The following is a 21007-nucleotide window of genomic DNA, read 5'->3' on the forward strand; positions in this document are numbered from 1 at the left end:
CTGAGCATCTCTTGCCCAAAAAGAATTACATGAAACCCACACAGGGCTTTTGAAAATTCATTTACATTTGAATGATGCAAATTGTAATTTAGTATAATAAAGTCTGGAACTGAGAGAGAGAAATCATAGGAACAACTTGACTTCCAGTCAAATCTAATCCTAGTCCTCATCTGAACATGCTACCTTCAGTCAACATGTCCCATCAGAGATGTTTTTTCTGTAAGACAAGTCATATCCTTCCTAATCCTGCCACACCCGCCCATCAGTGATAGGATCAAATGTGGTCTACAGATGTGGTTATTTCCACATAAGGTATTCTCAGAGATTCCTCGTGAACAACAGATGTTTCTGTCTGAGGCTTCTTTGGTACGACAGATACAGCATAATCATGCCACAATAAGAGTGAAGCTCTCTACGAGATGTTCAGGTTCTGATGTAGAATTAGCAGAGTAACAAGTCTGTATCAACAAAAGACCATATCTTTGCTGGACGAAACACTATTCACCAGTTGTAGACTAGTAGACTACAAACAACTATAAACACACCTCCCTACTTTCAAATACAAATAGGATAACAGCGCAAGAAAGGTTGTCTGATCTTTCCTCAGAATAGTTAACTCGTGTAATTGCTAAGCCTGAATATGACAACGTAGGGAGGAGGACTAAGGCATCACAATGTGGGGAGAGCATGAAGGGGAAACGCCATTTTTCTTCACTGTGCATGTACGTTCGGTCACTGCAGCAGGGTACTGCCCCCTGAAGCTGAACTTATATTTGGCAAAAACACTTCAGTAAAAAGTATGATTTTATAGTCTCTTTATCAACTTTCAGACTTCAGAGAGTCTTAGATGTCACCTAGCATAACCACCCAGCGCCCTCCAGTCATGACTTGGGTCTTAGCTGGTGGGCAGCACGGCTCCCTTTAACAGAGAGGCAGCTAAGGATGCATTGAAGTAATTATATCCTGTGTTGTGTTCCTACTCTATGAAAATACTTCCATGAACGAAAGCAGAATTGGACTTCCACAAAGTTCCTCGGGAGCAGCACAAACTGAATCTAGTCTTTCTTTAAAAAGACTGAAAGGCACACTACTCCACCCTGGAAAGGAGCTGTTCCCCTCAGAGCCAAAGTTGGTCCATTCACGCAACCTTTCCTCACGCGATGGCTGTGGAGACTAAGCATCCTGGCCTACCCTCTCTCTGATACACCCACCTCCCAACCTCTGGTTCCTCCACCCACCCTTTCGTGTTTGGGTTTTCTCATTTTCCTTCCTTCCCTCCTTTCTCTTCTCAAACCACATGCTCCCAGATGTCGCATAGATGAACACTACTCATTCTGAATCTTCAGTGCAGATTTCTGTTTCCAGCTCAAGTCCTAACTGAACCACATGCACAGATCAGACACGTCTCAATCTCAAAGTGCCAAAGTGGCATCTTTCCTCTGCATCCGCTACCTCAACGAATGGAATTTATACTTTTGAGTCCTAATAAACAAACTTCCCCGTCAATACGCCCTTCCAATAAATCCATTTCCTAGAACATCCTTGAATTCTCTTCCCTCTTCTCCATCCTCCCCCTGCCACTTTCACTCAGGTCATTGCCATTTCTCGCCCATTTCCCTCACTGTGGCCAGAGCGATCTTCCCAAAACCCAAGCATATCCCGTCATCTTAATCACACAAAAGAAACCATATCTAACTAAACTCCCTTTCATGTCATGTAAAAGTACACTTACTGACCATATTTTATAGACAAAAAATATGCATATAAATGGCATTCTTTTTTTTAATTGAAGTATGATTGATATACAATGTTAGATTAGTTTCAGGTGTGCAACATAGTGATTCAACATTTACACACATTACAAAATGATCACGATGATAAGTCTAGTTACCATCTGTCACCATGCAAAATTTTTATAGTACTGACCATATTCTCTATGCTATACTTTACATCCCTATGACTTATTTATTTTATAACTGGAAGTTTGTACCTCCTAATTTCCTTCACCGATTTCACCCATCCCCCCCACACTCCTCTCCTGGGGCAACCACCAGTTTGTTCTCCATATTTATGAGTCTATTTCTGTTTTGTTTTGTTTGTTCACTTGTTTTGCAAATTCCACGTATAAACACCATACGGTGTTTGTCTTTCTCTGACTTCTTTCACTTAGCGTTAATACCCTCTATGTCCATCAATGTTGTCACTACATTGTATTCTTTTCAAAAAGAGGTTTGAGTTAAACAAAAGAAACAGTTGTCAGAAAGGAAGAGAGGCAGCTTTACAAAACATTTCCACGCAGCTCATCAGTTCTAAGCTGTTAGTTGACGGTAAACATATGGGAGGAAACTACAATATAAGACAGAGATTTAAGAGCCCCATAAAAAAATACCCATATTTTAAATAAGACATTTCCCAGACCCTCATACCTGGGTAAAATCAAAGGACATGCTCTGAGATGCCTTTCAGTTTTTAAGAAAGAAGTTAATCTTCCATTTCCCCCATCAATAATAACTCTGTGGTACTTTTACACCTGTCCACTCACACACATTACAGGGGGGTTCAGATCGAGTTCTCTAACAGGGATAAACGCTCTAGGTTGAAAAGTTTGAAACGATTGTGATTCAATCACAGAAACAGAAAACTACCTTACATCCTCTTCATGAGGAAGGTTAACTTCTGTATTGTATGAATTGTCCATCATGAAGAGCATCACATGAGAAATGAAAGTGGATTCTGTTAACGGAATTAAACACAAAGCAGAGTGATTTAATTATATATTCGTAGGCTCCGCAAATTGGCTCTGTCTTTTCTTGGCTCTTCCAGTTTTCAATAAATACACACTAAGAGTCACAGCTTTGGAGTTTCTTGACAATTCCCAAACAAAATATTTAGATTCATTCATTTCTCTAAATTTACTTAGAGAAAAATGTTTAAAGGATGATGATGGACTGGACCTAGCCACATTCCAGGTAAGCAGGATATCTCAAATTTTCAAATTCACTTATTTATTTTTGACAAAATCCACAGTATATTCTCATTTACAGTAGTGTAAAATTAAAGGAAAAGTTCTTTTTTAGTATTGGTATTTGACCTTGAAGGTTAATAAACTCTCTAAAAACAAAAACAAGGGACGCCGGGTGGCTCAGTTGGTTAAACGTCCGACCTTGGCTCAGGTCATGATCTCCCAGTCTGTGAGTTCAAGCCCCGTGTCGGGCTCTGTGCTGACAGCTCAGAGCCTGGAGCCTGCTTCAGATTCTGTGTCTCCCTCTCACTCTCTCTGCCCCTCCATCACTCTCTCTCTCTAAATAAATAAATAAACTTTAAAAAAAGCAGAAATATTTTGATTGAGATTTTTATTTTTCATTGTCCTTCCATGCTTTGGAATCTTACCAAGATCCTGTTATAAATCTGCAAATTCACAGGTGTTGCCAGCAGCCCCTTAGATAAGTTGATCTTTGCTAAGCATAATTTTAAAGAATCGTTTTTAAAATGGGCCCATTAGCAGATCTTATTTGAATTCAATTTTCATAGTTCTGTTAATAATCAGAACACATGCTTTGGTTGCCATATCTCAAGCTCTTCAACCTCCCCAGAGACTCGTAAGGGTGGATACATTTATGGCCAAGTCACTACCCTGCCTGGCTACCCAAACAAGATGATTTGGGCCAAAAGCATATAGAAAAATGAGGTTTGGTTCTCTTTCAAAAAAGGAAAATTAATCGCTATACTTTTTGTTCTAATTATGGCCATAACATGATTTTTTTTTATCCTCACCAGGAACTTGGAGACTATTTCAGATGCGACAGAAAACTTGAAGAAAAAAAAATGCAATAGGAGAACCATTCTGAAACATGACATTAGTACAACGTCAATTCCCTACCTAAATGCAACCAAAAAGATGAGGACAATATCTTTCTAGGTGGATAAAAATAAATAAATAAAACTTGTGAGTGAAAAGGAAAGCACTCCGAGAAGATGCGTTTACAGAGGATTAACCTCTGCAAGGCTAATAAGATAGGGAAGGAAATGATAAGGAATTAAGACTGCATTTCTCCCTGCTGAGCCAGAGATAACTGCATCACCGCCAAGAATTTGTGTATGTGTTGCCTTCTATGAAAATCTATAGATATTTTTGCCCTATTTTTATGCATGTAGAATATGAACATTTTAAACACCACAAAACAGCCTTAATTGCAGATATTTTATTTAACTTTAACCTTTTAACAGGATCCATAATCATTAAGATTTCATCTCTATATTTCAGCTCTCCGTTTAAGGCCCCTGGTACGTATGTCAATCCACGGCTATCTAGAGCATTAGCTGAAAATGTCAAAAGTGTAATTCTTCATTACAGCAGAAATAGAATTATAAAAATTAGATCTTCCAATTACAAATGACATTTACCACTCCTATCGAGGTTAGCCTTACATGTGGTTGGGGTCAGAGGGCGAAGGAGAATCAGCCTGTACTCCAAAATAACTCCAGCACAGGTCTACCATTGAGGTTTTGTTTCCACCTTTAGTAAATTCTTCCATCATCTTGGTTCTGAGTCATAGTATCCACAATAATAGCTGTACTTTATTTCAGATTTTCTGTGCACCAAATACTGTGTTCAGCTCTTAACAATTGACCTAAAGGAGTCCTGAAGTCTGGACTAAAATCAGACTCCACGTATTTGAACCCTGGCTCTTGGGAAAACTCCCTAACCTTGCTAAACTTCTGTTTTCTCAAGTGTGAAACGGGTTTGATTGTACCTATATCGTAAGATTGCTGTAAAAATGATGAGAGAAGATGACCAAGAAAATTAAGGATTTTTCCTAAGATCACACTCAACTAAAGAAATGGAAGAATCCGATTCAAACCTAGTTCTGACAGCTCCAAATTTCCAAGTTCCCATAACTTTCCACTGTATCACACCACCACTGAGGGTGGCCAGGATGTCATCCAGACAGAAGGTACCGAAGAGGAGCAAGACACCAACACGAGCAGTATTTCTATTCCTGAGAGGAAATCCAGACCTGTGAGGTTCTGGGACAACCTAAAGCAGACAGACCCTGTTTGATGCTCAAACTATAGGAACTTCTATTGGTGACATGTTGTTGGGTTGTACATACCACGGGGGTGGAGGAGTTTCTGACCAACAGTGCCTGACACACCATAGGAAATACACACACACACACACACACACACACACACACACACACACACAGGATTGAGGGTAAATAATGAGTCAACTAATGAACTCTAAGAAATTCTATATAAGAAAGAGAAATACTCCTTCTTGCAGTGAAACATTTCACATCCCTTTCCCAACCTCAGCACCCTTCAAACACCCGGATACCTACATTTTATGACAGAAGATGAGGGGTACAATTGAAGCTGGGATGAGTTATGGTTCCTCTTGATTGTAAGTTCCATCAAGGTGGGATGATCATCAGTTTTTGTGACCACTGTACTCATACCAGCCAGCACATGCTGAGTTAACACTCAGTCAGTACTTCTTGAATTGAATTGGATTGAATTGAATTGAATCAAATTGCTACTGTGATCTTCCTCCACAGCACACAGATATTTGACCCTCTTGTTTTGTCTTGAACTCTCAACATCTAGCAGTATGTAATTTGACATACATTTGGATCCCATCCACATTAAGCATCTGCGAGGCAAAGACCCAAAGCCACACAGATCAGACATATCAACTCAGGGAAAATGGAAACATCCCACATCAAAGGCATTGTGCATTCGTTTAAGTGGCTCTGTTTAATATATAAGATAATGCAACTTGACTGGGGAGGTGTGATATTACATAATACTAATCTGGATTTAAATTTGTTTAATGCTTATTTTTATTTTTGAGAGAGACAGAGAGCAGGAGCAGGGGAGGGGCAGAAAGAGAGGGGGACACAGAATCTGAAGCAGGCTCCAGGCTCCCAGCTACCAGCACAGAGCCTGATGCGAGGCTTGAATCATGAACCTGAGATCATGACCTGAGCCAAAGTCGGACACTTAACTGACTGAGCCACGTAGGCACCCCGGTACTAATCTGGATTTAAGATAGACTTTCCTCCTTCATGAAATCCAGAAAGAGTCTCACAGTGGTTTTTCCTTTGTAAGACATCACAGTCATCTGAAGACTTGACTGGGACAAAGGATTCGTTTTCAAGGTGGTTTACTCACAAGTTGGTTCTCTTTGTAAGGTTCAGTTTCTCCAGAGGCTGCAGGCCCCCTTATCATGATGCCTGGCTTCCTCTGGCTTTATGCGGTCCAAAAGAGCAAGGTGGGAGCTGTGATCTTGTATGAACTAGCCCCAAAGCCACATGCCATCACTTTGCATCTTTGATACCATTTGGCAAGTTACCTACCACAGATTTTCTCCCTAAAGTTAAGTTGAGGAAGCCAAAATCACATCGTTCATACAGCTATATAATTTCTGTAAAGCTTTTTAGAAATACACATCAAAAACCTTAACAATGTTTATATTCTTTGATGGAATAATTCCACCTCTCAGAATCCATCCCAAAGAAATAGTCACAAATGCCAAGAAACACTTGTATTATGAGAGAAAAAAGGTTTTGGTTTTTTTTTTATAAATACATAAAAGTTATAAATAAAAGACCCAGAATAACAAAATGGTTAATTAAATTCAGGTGCATCCCTTGATGCTAAATTCACCTTTTCCCACATTTTCACATCTCTGAACTTGGAATATGTCTTAGAGTAGTCAGCACCTTATTATCCCCAGCAGACACGCAGTAGGCAAAGAGTAGCTGTCAGTGCCATGAACTTGGTCACAGATGTTCATCTTCTCATTACCTCAGCTGAATCATGTACTTTGTTGGTACCACACATGTTGATTTCACTGCTACTTAAAACATCTTCCAAGTAACACTTTGATTCAGCATTGAGATGAAAAGTTTTGTGTACACAAAAAGTCATGTAAACAGAAGAGCAGGGGTCAGGTTTTTTATTAATGAGGCAAATATTCATCACAGGAGGAATGATCACTATTCCAGATTTTGTTCCAAAGCAAGCAAATCATGTAGGTACTTAATAAAACATAGGTAGACGAAACTGTGTACATTTTGTTTTGTGAGGCATGCACTGTGTATATATCTTCCATATGCCACACAACGCAACTGAAGGCAAAAAATTGCCAAATCCCTGGATGAGATCAAAGAAATATTAAAGCTTTAAAAGGCTGGTGTGACCAACAAATGTTTCATGTAAGGCGATCATTAAGGATTTGTGTCACAGCTTAATTCCAAACAATTTGGGGGCGTCTGGGTGGCTCAGTTGGTTAAGCATCCAACTCTTGACTTAGGCTCAGATCACCATCTCACGGTTCATGAGACCGAGCGCCATATCAGGTTATGAACTGAGTGTGGAGCCTACTTAGAATTCTCTCTTTCCTTCTCTCTCTGTCCCTCCCCCATTTACTCTCTCTCTCTCTCAAAATAAATAAAAATTTTTTAAAATAATGATGATATTTACAAATATTAAAAACAGAGATGGAACTGTACCCTCCCAGCACTTATAACTTCCTTTGTGACCTGTTGCTGTTATCTACCTAAACCTTTTTTTAATCCATTTGTATTTCGTATCTTTCTTCTTCTGTGAGAAGTACATTCTCTAGATTCACAAGCTTCAAGTTCTCCCTCCTGCATGGTGCTGCTGGATCGGGCCAGTGCATGTCAATGCAACCTATATTCTTCACACTTTTGTGATCTGTAATAAACCTTTTGCAGGCTTTGCTATTCCAGCCACAAATGCTGGTTTATTAGTTTTTTTCTCCAAATATTGAAACTCTTTCAGAAAACTTAAGGACCTTTCCAGTACTTAATCATTATTCTGACCTCCCCACCCTAAGCCATTCTGAGAGCAGGTCTACAGCAAGCCAAGTATATGCCCAACTTATTTATCCAGTTGTGACATCTTTCCATGTTTTTCCTATATGACAGAAACTAAGAAGAATAAAAGAGGAAATACATCTTTTCCTGGGCATTTGAGTGATCCAAGGCCCTTTTACCTGGCATAGTTTGCAACCATGGGCTTTTGGATAGTAACTTTAACTTAATCTTTCTCTCTGCCTTGGATCTTTCTAAGTTTTATTGCATTTGCAAAATCCAGCTTTTTCTTCTTTTCTCCCTCTCACTCTTCTTCTACAGCCAAAACAAATTGTGATCAATTGCCAGAGGCAATCTTGGATTGCAAACAGGAAGCAGGATGGATCTCCACTTGCCATGTTTGGGCTCTTCATCATCAACGCTGACAGAAGACTTCCCCCAAAGCAGCATATCCATTTGTCTCTGCAGTTAGCAAGTTTCCACCCTTGTGCCTCATACATTCTTCTGTCACTTACCAAATCTGATGTGGCCCCGCTGCAGATGTGGTAAGGGTATCAGAGTATCACCCATCAATTCTACCGTCAAGGCCACCATGCCCCAAACTACGCTCTCCCACTGGCACCACCGATCAGCCAAGTCCCTAAATCCAAAGTTATTACCAGAAGTTGTTTCCATTTACTTTCTCCTACAGGTAAATTCATCTGACGGTATAATATCAACCCATTTAGGCATTTAACCTGAAGCCCATAAGCACGTTCGACTGCTTGTCTGTGTCCTACTCCCATCCCCAACTAGTTCAAATAATAAATACATAAAATCAGGCTTTCATGCTACACATTTACACCTAATAATAACTATGTCTGAATTGGTCTGAGATTGAAGTTCAAGACTTATTTTGCCGGAACTAGACTTTTCCCAGAGACTTGGACACAGGGGCACAGCGGAGTAAGACGAGACGCAGGGGCGCCACAGTAATAGAGAGCTCATTTCAAATCAGAGACACAGCACATCTGCTTGGTGCAGGGAGAGGCTCATCCAGGACACAGATTTGGGGGAGGAGGCAGAAGGGTCTGCTAGAAGTGTCTCGTCACCATTACATTAAGACCTAGACTTTGTAAAGTCAGAATTTGCCAAAAATAGTCATAGAAGGATATATTTCATTGCTCTGTCATGTGTGAGACGTTCATTAGCATTTCATGCAGGCAGGCAGAAAATTTCTGGAGAAGCGGAGAAATCACATTCCCAGCTCATTCCCCACGAAGCACTGCAAATTTGGCATTTCTGCGCAGGAGGAAACCATACCCTGCTGGCAACAGACTCATCATCAACCCAACTCACAATGAAAACACAAAGAAAGCAAAACACCCCTGCATCTTTATTGCTCTCAGTACCTGGTGAGTATTTATCAGACTCAGGAACATTTCCTGGAATCATTACATCAAGTCTCTTTTCACCTGAAGTACCATGCTCCCTACCTGAATTCCGTTCAATTCATTGGAACAGAGGTATAATTAGCTTCTTTAATGATCAACATACCAGGAATCTGAAAAAGGGGGGAAGGAGAGGAGGAATGGCCTTATTGTGGCCAGAGCCCCAGGGGGAGGCTGGATGTCATCTGTGCCTCGGCCCCATTCGCTCCACCCTTTTCCAGAGTGGGGTCCTCTCTAACCTAACAGGCTAAACTGCCACCCAGCACCAAGTGATAAACAGCCTTGATGCTGAATTTGACTTGCACCTTTGAGGTTATGTTGGTGCTCCTTGCTCGGCAAGTCTCTCGATCATCTATGGCAACACAGAACTGATGAAGTGCATGAAGACCAGCACTTCAAATATTTGACCTCACTTTCCATCATACCTTTTAGCAGAACTGATTAACAAGGAACAAAGTGGGCAGTTTTAAACTTTACCTCTTCCTCCTTTAATGGCCCTGCTTCTGGTGGAAGAGTAATAAACAGCGGTGATCTAAAGGCCATGTGTCCAAGGGGACAGGCTGGATAATCAACGTCTGAATTCTGAGGAGTCCGTTATGCACCTGCACCCACCCGGAAGGGGAAGGCTTTGTCTCTTCGCGGCCTGGAAGGGCCAGTCTGTGGCCTGAACGGTGCTTTGCATTACAAATTTATGCCGATAGAGAGGACAAAATAAAAAACTATTACACTGTCTTAAGTGCATGTCTTTGAATTGACTTTCTGTCACCTGCCTCTCAGCGACCTCATGTTGCAGCTGGCAGAAGACTGACTGCCACTGTCACTGTTCCCTCCACGCTGACATCTCAGATCATTGCGCCAAACCTCACCACCCTGTCTTTTAATTCTGTGTCAGGATTTATTCTGCCTCATCCAGTCCTAATGGTTCATCACTGAAAACAATAAAAATCAAAACGAACGACCCGAGAATATTAGTTATCTAAAAATCAAGTTTTTTACAGAACATTCAGTGACATGGGGAAATGCTCATATATAATGTTAGGTGAAAAAACCAGGAGACAAAATTATGTATATGCAACACGATCTGATTTGATTATATGTGTATGCATGTGTGTATAATTCCACAATATTAATCTATTTTTTAAGTGTTGGTTTATTTATTTTTATTTTTTATTTTTAAATGTTTATTTATTTTTGAGAGAGCACGAGCAGGGGAGAGGCAGAGAGAGAGGGAGACAGAGGATCCAAAGTGGGCTCTGAGCTCAAACCGGAACCGTGAGATCATGACCTGAGCTGAAGTCAAACACTCAATGACTGAGCCGCCCAGGCGTCCCCACAATATTAATCTTGATCATTTCTTGACAATGTCGTTAAAAGAAATTTTAATTTCCTTCCTTATGCTTTCAAAACTTTACTAAATTGTGCATGTATTATTTTTATAAGCAGAAAGAAAACAATCTTTTCAAACTGCTCTGCAGATGTAAACTCTTCCTCAGCTTAACCCTGTATTTTTATTGTTGATTCATACTATATTCTACTGCACTAACTTCACAACCCCATCAGCTGGATTCCCAAAGTTCCACCCGCATGGCTCAACTCTGTAGCATCCAGAATGCACAGGAAGTGAGCAGCTGACTTATGGGTGACTTCTCAAGATGTCATGTGTCAGGAAGCAGAATGAGCCAGAAGAACTGGCTTCTAGTCCCCATCCTTCCCCTAATAGTAATGCAAGGACCTTGGAAATCCCTCTGAGCCAACCTCTCCCATATATGAACTGAAAGGTTGAGCTGGATGACCCAAGGGCCCATCTTGCTTGAAATTTCTGCTTTTCATGAGCTGCCGGACCTAACTGCCGCAGAAGGTTCCAGTCACCATGAGTGTGAGGTTACTGCAAAGAAGCTCATGAGGCAAATGATTCTCATTCAACAGGAAGTGGTGAAAGCCAAGAGTCATAAATATCCAAATATATGTACTGTTTTATCTCAGAACAAATCTCTCAGGCAAAACAAATCTATTTTGCCTGAGAATCATTTGCCTCAAGAGCAAAACTTTGCAGTAACCTCACACTCATGGTGACTATTTACATTTACAGATGTAAATACAGCCCAAATATCTATAGTAGTGGAAATGGAGGGTGAAGGAGGGGTTCAGAAAAGAGATCAGTAAGGCAGTCTTTCAGAAACATCAAATTATATAATGTCCCAAACATAGACAAGGAGTTCACTGCACACCCAAAATTTAAGTATAATAAAGTCTGAATTCACCTGGATCATGAAGTGACTCAAGGATAAATACCAGGAATGATTACAATAACCTGAATCTGGACATTTAGTCATAGAAAAGATAACCTTTAACTTGGATGAGATTACTGACATGTTAATTTCTTTTTTTTATGTTAGTTAATTTCTTAAAATTATGCAAGTCACACATAAACTCACCGTAATATAAAATTCAAACAACATAGATGAACACAGGATAAGAACATGAAAGTTCCCCTCTGGTCTTACCTTCTGGCATCCCACATCTCTGCCCACAGATGACCTACATTGTAGACCCTTTTTGTTTTAAATCTTCACACGGTTCTTACCTATCTCTCCCAAATCACTACAAGAATATCTATAAATATCAGATGTCTTTGTTCTGTCACATTTAACCAAAAACTTGACAAATTTCTTATTAAAATGAAATCGTTCCTTTTCAAAGAAGAATCCATTCTTTGGATTCTACAATGGATTCTAACCATTTTTCCCTATCTGTTAATCTTCTTATCTGTAAAATAACAAACAAATCAACATGGATATTAAAGGAAGAAATGCTACTGGGACAGCAAAAACAGCACAGAAGCCTCTCTGTGTGCACAGCTTCTGACCTCCCAGACACAGACATATGCAGACCTTCACTAGCTCAGACTCTTGAAGCTCCGAAGATGCCCCCAGCTTAGTTACCATCTGAAAACACATCCAGTCTGTGGGAGCTTCTGGAAAACAGTATCACAGCCCTTCCTTCTCCACCCTTCTTCTCAGTCTCAACTCTTCCTTCTCTGCAAAACTACTCCCAGGCAGAGCTGCAGTACAAGAAAAATCAGGTATTCTGGAGGAGCAAGAAGCCCAGAGATGCCTCTCAGATTAGAGATCAGTCCCGAAGCTCTCATTATTTAAATGCTGACATGGAAAATGTATTACTGGAAGCCCAAGTTTGTGGAAAATCTGAAACTCGATGAAGGTTTTTTAGCAATCGCTTATGTGTGGAGACAATAGAAAATGAAATAATTTTAAAAATGAAATATAGTTAACCAAACAGCACACATCCAAAACATTATTGAGCTCGGAGAAGGGAAATGATGGAAATGATGCTTTTTTCTTAACACAGAGGAAATATGCTGTATCTACTAATAAGAAATATTTATTGAGTGCTTACTATCCTAAGCATTTTACATAAGCTAAACACTTTAATTTCACAACAAACCTACAGGAAAGTATTATTATCATCTCCATTTTAAAGATGAGGAAACTAAAGAACAGAGAGCTAGTAAGCTTCATCTCACAGGATCTGGGCTCTCCCTCCCAGTAGCAAAATGGCTGCAGCAGTGTCAGCCCTCACATCTCCTCCCTATACCATCCAGAGGAAGAGAAGGTCTCTTCTAGAATTCACACTCTCATTGGCCTGATGGTGTCACATGCTCTTCCCATGTGGACAGGGAGACTGGGATATGCCAATGAGACTAAGCCTAACAGAGCCACCTGAATAGGTAACTGGAGGCAGGGTCAATGTCACCGAAACTTCCTGGCTGAAAATGGAGGTAGTAGGAAAAGGGAGATAATGGATCCTAGAGAAGTGGCCTTCTCTGAAATGTCTACCATAGTATTCATCAACCAGAAAAAGCAGCACAGAAAATTTCTCCAATGGTACCATTATAAACATCCTCCAACTTGAAACTATTAACTCTTATTGGCACTATTTGTTCTGGAACAGTATGTCCTCCAGCAATTACTTTTTAAACAAAAGTCAAATTTTTATTCTATCCTTTGTTCCCCAGAATCAGTTTCTCCCAGAGACAAAGGTAGATTTGTAACACATGCTGGGCACTCTCAGGAACATAGGTGATAATACTTTATCGGAAAATTTGATAGTGCAGAACCAGAACTACCTTATACCTTTCGATTAGAGGAAAAGGATGATTTCAAATAAGAAGATTCTTTGTACCTAGTCGTCTTTTATGCATGTGTTATTTCACCCCTGAGTTAAGGAGTTAGTGCTTTGCTTACACACAAGCAAAGCACACAACTGAAATCAAGAACTATATGAGTCCTTATGAAGTACTCAGAACTCTCTCCGCTTTTATTCTAAACAGATAATTAGCTACCCAATTTCAAAGATGTTCTCAAATGAAGATGCCACCGTGTTCCTCGGGAACACATTTTAAAGTTTAATGATCTTTACTATCAGCAGGACGCCCGTATTGAAACTACCATTGAATTCAATTTAATACAATGAATATTTGTTGACTATGGAGTACCTACTACGTGACCATTCTGAGGCTCCCACCCGTGTCTCAGCAGAAAACATCCTCCCCATTAGCCTTCACAAACCAGAAGACCAGGGCCAGCTGTCCACAAGTTAATCAACATATACGCATTTGAGTAGCCGTGCTAGGAAAAGTGACACGCAAACAAGCGTAAACATTGTCTTCAACCTCACCTCCCCAGGATACTTGTTTGCATTTCATTTTCCTGGTCCTCCTGTTTCCATGGCTTTCCTCTGAACCTCCTGCTGGTTTTCCACTGCTGTGATAAATAGATATCTCACAATTGAACTCGGAAGCAACCAAATGGATCCTAGGAAAAAAAAACAGTGGCTTATTTGGGGAAACAGATTCCCAACCACAACCCTTTTACATTAAGTTGTGCTTAAATGCAAAAGAAAAATAAATACAAAACACTGAAAGAGTAAACATAACAGATATCAACTAATAATCCAGGGAGCAACACTCCATATCATTAGTACCAGGCATGACTAATCTGATAAAGCCCTCAGCTCACACCAGCTGTCCATAATCAGAATAGACTAGCAACCATTCCCAGGCCTACAGTGGGCACACAAGCTGCTGAGAAGGGCTGATTCTATCAAAGCCTAAGCAGCTCCAAAGTTCATTCGGTTCTGCTCCTGGACAAGCTTCAAAACCATTTTAGACCTCTCCAAAGGGCGGTAAAGCTCCAGAGCAGGTGTATTAGGGAGTGATTGAAGTCATCTCATTTAATGCGAGAATCCCTTTACAACCATGACCAGCCATTGATCCAGCACGGTGGAGCCGGGCAGGGCCGCGCCTGTGACCTTGGCCATGTTCCCAGTACTGGGAAGCCGTCCCCACCACAGTGTGTCCAACCCTCCTTCCGGTGACAGGGCTTCAAACAGAGGAAGACCGCTCTCATGGTCCCTAAGTCACAGCTCCCGCTGTCTTCTTCATAGAATATCTGACAGCCTGCATACAGTTTGCATCTCTCTCCTTGTCACTTTGGCTAAGCAAGTTCTGTGATACAAAATCTAGACTTTTTGCAAAAACTTACCTACTTCCTTTTCTGTCATATTCCTTGTGTGAAAGGTGTTTATATTTACTTTGTACTCACTCCGAGTTGAACAAGTGAGTGAACCAGTATACATCATAAGAAGTCTTTAACCTGAGGATGTCCTTTTCGTCATGAATCAACATTTATGCTGCTTTGTGCCTATTTAAACTATGCTCTGCCCATTTCCTCTTCCTTTGAGTCTCTCTGTATTTAGTCTTCTCCACTCAGCCCTTCTTGCCCTGTGGATTAAGGTCAGGTAGCAAATGCCTCTCTTCTACATCATCTAATTGATCGTGCTGGTGTGACATTTCAATCTCTGCTTCATCGGGAGAAGCAGCTTCATGTGACATGGCAATGCTGTGGGGGAAAAAACAGAAATAGAGAAAGCCTATTAACCTTCAGAAAATGATAGTACATTTTGTGCTTCTTTTACCACCTGATTATTTTCTAAGCAGTAAAACTTTCAATTCATTAAGCCCTAGGTGGGTAAGTGATGCTTTATCCAACAGAGAACATGAGATACCACTTTTAAGTGATTTTCTGACATTCACACACACTGGGAGAGATTGGACTGATGACCAACTATGAAAACCACAGACCTGAGTTCCCAACACCGAGGTGCTCCGTCTACACATTTCTACATTGACATTTATGCAAAGAACAGCAACGTGTAACTAACTGCAAAAGGCAAAATTCAGACCTCATCTGAAAGACCTGGGATTATAACCCAAAGTACCCAATATAGACTCAGCTTCTACTGTGTGTGGCAGCTTTACTTAACTCACTTATCCTTACAAACATCCTGTCAACATCTGGAAGATGGGCTCCATTTTACAGGTGAGATCCTTGAGGTGTGGACACCTGTGACTTGTTGGAGCTTACATGTACAATGGAACTAAATTAAAAACAAATCGGTCACTGAATCAGCATAACACATCAAGTGTTTCTCATAATCCCTCCTCTCTGAGATCTAATATTACAAAATGAACTTCTGCTTTTACCTATCCGAGATTTTGACAAGCAATTAAAAGCAATAATCACGGGGTGGGCTGGGTGGCTCAGCGGGTTAAGCGTCCGACATCCGACGTCAGCTCATGATCTCGTGGTTCAGGACTTCGAGCCCTGCTTCAGACTCTGTGCTGACAGCTCAGAGCCTGGAGCCTGCTTCGGAGTCTGTGTCTCCCTCTCTCCCTGGCCCTCCCCTACTTACACTCTGTCTCTGACTCTCTCAAAAATTAAACATTTTTTTAAAAAATTTTTAAAAAGAAAAAAGAAAAGAAACCGGGGAATAAGGATTCCAAGAAGGCTGCCAACATATGCTCTGAAGGATATGTCATGAGGACACTGCCTTGCAGCCAACCCTGACCTGGGCCTCAGTGGCTTGAGGGCAAGAGAGAAGCCATCCTGTTCTGCTCTTCATGCAGGAACACACCACAGGGCTGTCGTAGCATCTGCTGGTGGCCACCGGTCCGGCCGCTGCTTGCTGCAGAGACCTGACTCCAAAGACCTCTCTCCACTGCGAATATAGGACCATCCGAAATATGGAAGCCCCAAGACAGTATCCAATTTTCCAGTATCTCTGGGTTGAGGTATGAAAGCCCATTCTTTTAAAAATGTTCCAGGGAGAGGGAGAGACATTTTTTTTTCTTTCTGGTTTTCTGAGAGGATTGAGAAGTTTCCCTCTGAAATTTTTGTCAAAAAAAAAAGAAGAAGAGGAAATCCTTGGGGTGGGGATGCTATTGTCCTTCTGAAATTCTGTGGGTAGTTTCGAACCTTCACACCACTTGCTCCCGTATTGATCACATGAACATCGTGAACCTTTTTTAGGTAATCAAGCACAGAACAATTTTCTAATCTGTGCTTTGCCATTTTCTTTATAATTGTAGGCTAGTGACATATGTTCTCTCATCTGTAAAATGGTGATAATATTAGCCTACTCCAGGGAGATTTTGTGAGAATCATACAAGAAAAGCCTTTAAACCCAGTTATAGCAACCACCCCCATAGACAAAAGTTGCTAAGGGATTGGGGAGTGGTGGGAGGGAGCACAAAGGGAGTAGGATGATAGGAGGAAACGCCTAGAAAGCAGCCCAGCCCACTTCTCCCCCAGTGATAGCATCCCAGCTTATTTCCCCCTAATACAAACTCTCTTTTACGATCTCGGTCTTCTGACCCAGCAGTTTCTCCATCAGACCTCCTCCAGGTCCCAGAGACTATTATTTCCACATTAAGTGCCCTTGCTGAAGATTTTGTTTGAGATTCTCACATTTCTATATATGCCTTGCTGCTTTCCAGACTACACAAAATATGCTAATGCCACGGTTAAAGATCCTTTCATTAAGAAAATTATAGTAACGTGGAATCTGTTGATTTTTCACCTTGGGCATCAATTATATTACTGTCCATTTCCTGTTTCAGTTTTACAATGGTTGACAAGCTCCTAACCCCCATATCAGTAGTAAAGGCAAAGCTGGTCTACAGGGCTGACCATCTGGTAATTCTTATACAGCCAGCCAGCCTCAGAGGTAAAAGTATTATCCAACATTGGAGAGCTAAGGAAAACAAAACAAACCTCTGAACCCCAATACGGCAGAATTTTGAAAAAATAAAACCATACCTTGGTTGGATCTTTTTTTAATGTTTATTTATTTTTGAGACAGAGAGAGACAGAATTTGAGCAGGGCAGGGAGTGGGGGGTGGGGGGCGCAGAGAATCCAAAGCAGGCTCCAGGCTCTGACCTGTCAGCACAGAGCCCATCGCAAGGCTCAAACCCACGAACCATGAGATCGTGACCTGAGCCAAAGTCGGACACTTAACCGACTGAGCCACCCAGGCGCCCCTTGGTTGGATTTAAAAAGAAATTACCTAGGGGAGCCTGAGTGGCTCAGTTAATTAAGCATCCGACTCCATTCAGCTCAGGTCATGATCTAACAGTTCCTGAGATCAAGCCCAGTGTTAGGCCCCACCCAGAGAGTTTGGAGCCTGCTTAGGATTTTTCTCTCCTCTCTCTCTCTGCCTTTCCCCCTGCTGTGCACACACACTCTCTTTCTCTCTCTCTCTCTTAAAATAAATAAACATTTTTAAAAAGAAAAAGAAAAAAATGAAAAGAAATCACCTAAAGAAAAGAATATTTCTTTCGGTCCACTCAAATTAATAACATCTAACTCTACTGAAAGCACTTAGTTTGCAGTGAATGTGTATCAGTGATTATAGGTCAAGCCATTAACAGAAACTCAGGATTCAAATGTAACAACTTAGAATTTGCCTTTTTTTTTTTTTACCATAAATGTCAGTGTTTTCATAGAAACAAAAACAGAAGACAAACAAAACAAACGTCAGGGTTTTCAAACTATTGGAATATGTTTTAATAGAAATCACTCTAAAAAAAGTTAACTGTATTTATATATGAATTGAATGTGTATTAGGGGAAGTTAACTGTATTTGTATATGAATTGAATGTGATTACCCCACTTTTTAATTAAATTTCAGTATCTATGGTGAATTTGATCAATATTTTTAACCATAAATATAGCTAAATAACAACTATTTCTAGAAACAAACCCAAGACAAAAGATATACTCCTCAAGTACAAAATCTGGTAATTTTTTAGTTTAGCTTCGCAAGCCTCAAAAAATGACCTAGACTGGATAATTATATATTCATTCCCCTCTTCCTTTCCAACTACCTACCTGCCTTGTGTCACAAGCCAGACTCTTCTACACTTGTGACCCTTTTCCTTTCAAAAGACCGGTGGTCCTACAGTAATTTCAACCCCTCCCTCTCTCTGCATTTCCATCCACCTTTTCAACAAGTATCAAATTAATGATCTGTTCATCTCTAAGTCACCATTGAGGCACCCTATAAATCAACAGATGTGCTTTTGATTCAATACATTACCCTCTCTCCTTCTCTGCTAGACGTATAAAAGAAAACATTCAGATTAGGGAAATTATTTCCAGAAGAGAATCATCAAAACGGTGTTTCACAGCATTCAAAATCCACATCAAGTCTGTAAAACTTTGGTTGTAAAGTATTGGTTAAGTGCTACCATTGCAAGATACTATTTATTTATTTATTTTTTTAACATTTAATTGCTGTTGAGACACAGAGGACGAGCAGGGGAGGGGCAGAGAGAGAGGGAGCCACAGAATCCGAAGCAGGCTCCAGGCTCTGAGCTGCCAGCAAGGCTTGCCAACCGACGCGGGGCTCGAACCCACTGACTGTGAGATCATGACCTGAGCCAAAGTCAGATGCTCAACCGACCGAGCCACCCAGGTGCCCCGCAAGATAATATTTAAAAGTAGCATAGGCCTATGTATATACACAAATGTATATAATATGTGTATTATAATATAATATAATATAATATAATATAATATAATATAATATGCATTATTTGCATATGCATATACAATAACTTAAATGTAAAGACACAAATATAAACAATGGCAGTAGAGATTTACGTGCGTGTGTGTTTAATATTTTTGGCAGCTCAGTATTCCCATCTCCTTCCTGTAGGACACACATTTTCTTTTGGAGAATTACTTCTTTCCCATTATATTGCATTGGCAGAACAGTAAATCCAATGCCTCAATCCCACTGAGAATGTCACATTAACCAGCTTTCCCCACACTTCCTTGGAAAAGCCAGAAGCCCAGAATATCAACTGTTGTCTTGTAGGATTTGCATCTTATGTGAGAGACACTGAGATGGAAGAAGCTGTTGGAATTCCATAGTTCTCACCCATGGTGCCTGGACATGATTGTTCCTGGTCTGGAAACACTCCCAGCACCCAGAGCAGCCTTAAGTAATAACTTACCAAGCCTGAGTCTCAGCTTTCCAGTTGATGTGCTGAGTTCCTGATAAATTTCCTTTCTTAAATTGTCCAAAGTCATCTTCTGTTGCCTGCAACCCAAGGACCCCAATCATTACAGTTACTTATGAAACAAACACTGAGTAAGAACACACATTAAATATATTATTTACATTCGGGGTGATTAGTATATATGTATAGATGCATTTTGTTGATCAATGAGTAAAGAGGATCAGGGAAGTTGAATTTTCAGGCAGGAAGGTTGTCATGAGCTCTCTCCAGGAGAATAAAAGCTGAGAAAATATCTTTCTCTGTGTGCGTGTGTGTGTGTGTGTGTGTGTGTGTGTGTGTGTGTGTTTCAGATACCATACATATATATAACCAGTGGTATGTTCTGAAATTTTATTAATACCTTCAATGGAACAACAATTAAAGTTGGCAGCAAGGATGTTCAGTGAGAACTCCACTAGCAAAAAAGTCAGTTGCCTTTCTGTGTTGAAAAATTTTGTATTTTATGCAGCCAGTTAAAAGAACATCTCATCCAACTATTCAATATATGTGAGTTTATTATGCACAAATGGCTACGGATATTTATCATCCGCCCTTTGCGATCTTTTTTAACAGCTACTAACTATCCTGATGCGCCCATATCACCCCGTGAGGAGATTTCTTCGCTTTGTTGATGCAGAGCATTAACTTAATGTTGCAGAATTTAAGGTCTTCTCTTTTATAAACTTATCATATCCTTTTTCTCCCTGTGCAGTTAAGTCTGGTTTAATTATCTCCCAGAAATCAGTAAAGGTACTGTTTTTGCCTTTGCTTGCCCTTAATCCTTATCTGATTAAAGTGTCACACTCTTAATTGGGCTGTGTGTACCTCAGCCTCTTCAATTCCAAATATCGAGGGTGGCAGCGGGACCCCTAGGACTGGCAAACGGCTCACAGATAAGCAGCAAATGTGAGTAGTACACAAAATACCAGTCCCTCTTCTTGGTGCCACCCTGCATTGCCACCCCCCCCCAACCCCGCACCTCTTCTCTTTCGCCTGTCCAGCAAGGAAAGAGGAGAGATTTTCAGAAATGGAGAGGGTGTTTGACACCTATTACTCTCCGTTCAACAGGCTGGAATCTTTGCAATCTTGCAAGTCTTTGAAAAGAGTTCAAGTGCTGTTTGATTGAAGCCTTGCAGTACTGACAAGACAGGGCTCGCTAAAAACCTCAGCACCTGAAAAGGAAAAAGAAAAACATAGGCCCCTCTCAACACATATTTTTTAAGAAAGTATGGATATCATTGTGATCCTTTTACCAGTGAGTGAACTTTGAAGATGCCAACAGAGAGAAGGGGGGAGGAAGGAGGAATGA

This window comes from Prionailurus bengalensis, chromosome A1 (assembly GCF_016509475.1).
Source record: "Prionailurus bengalensis isolate Pbe53 chromosome A1, Fcat_Pben_1.1_paternal_pri, whole genome shotgun sequence".
NCBI lineage: Eukaryota > Metazoa > Chordata > Mammalia > Carnivora > Felidae > Prionailurus > Prionailurus bengalensis.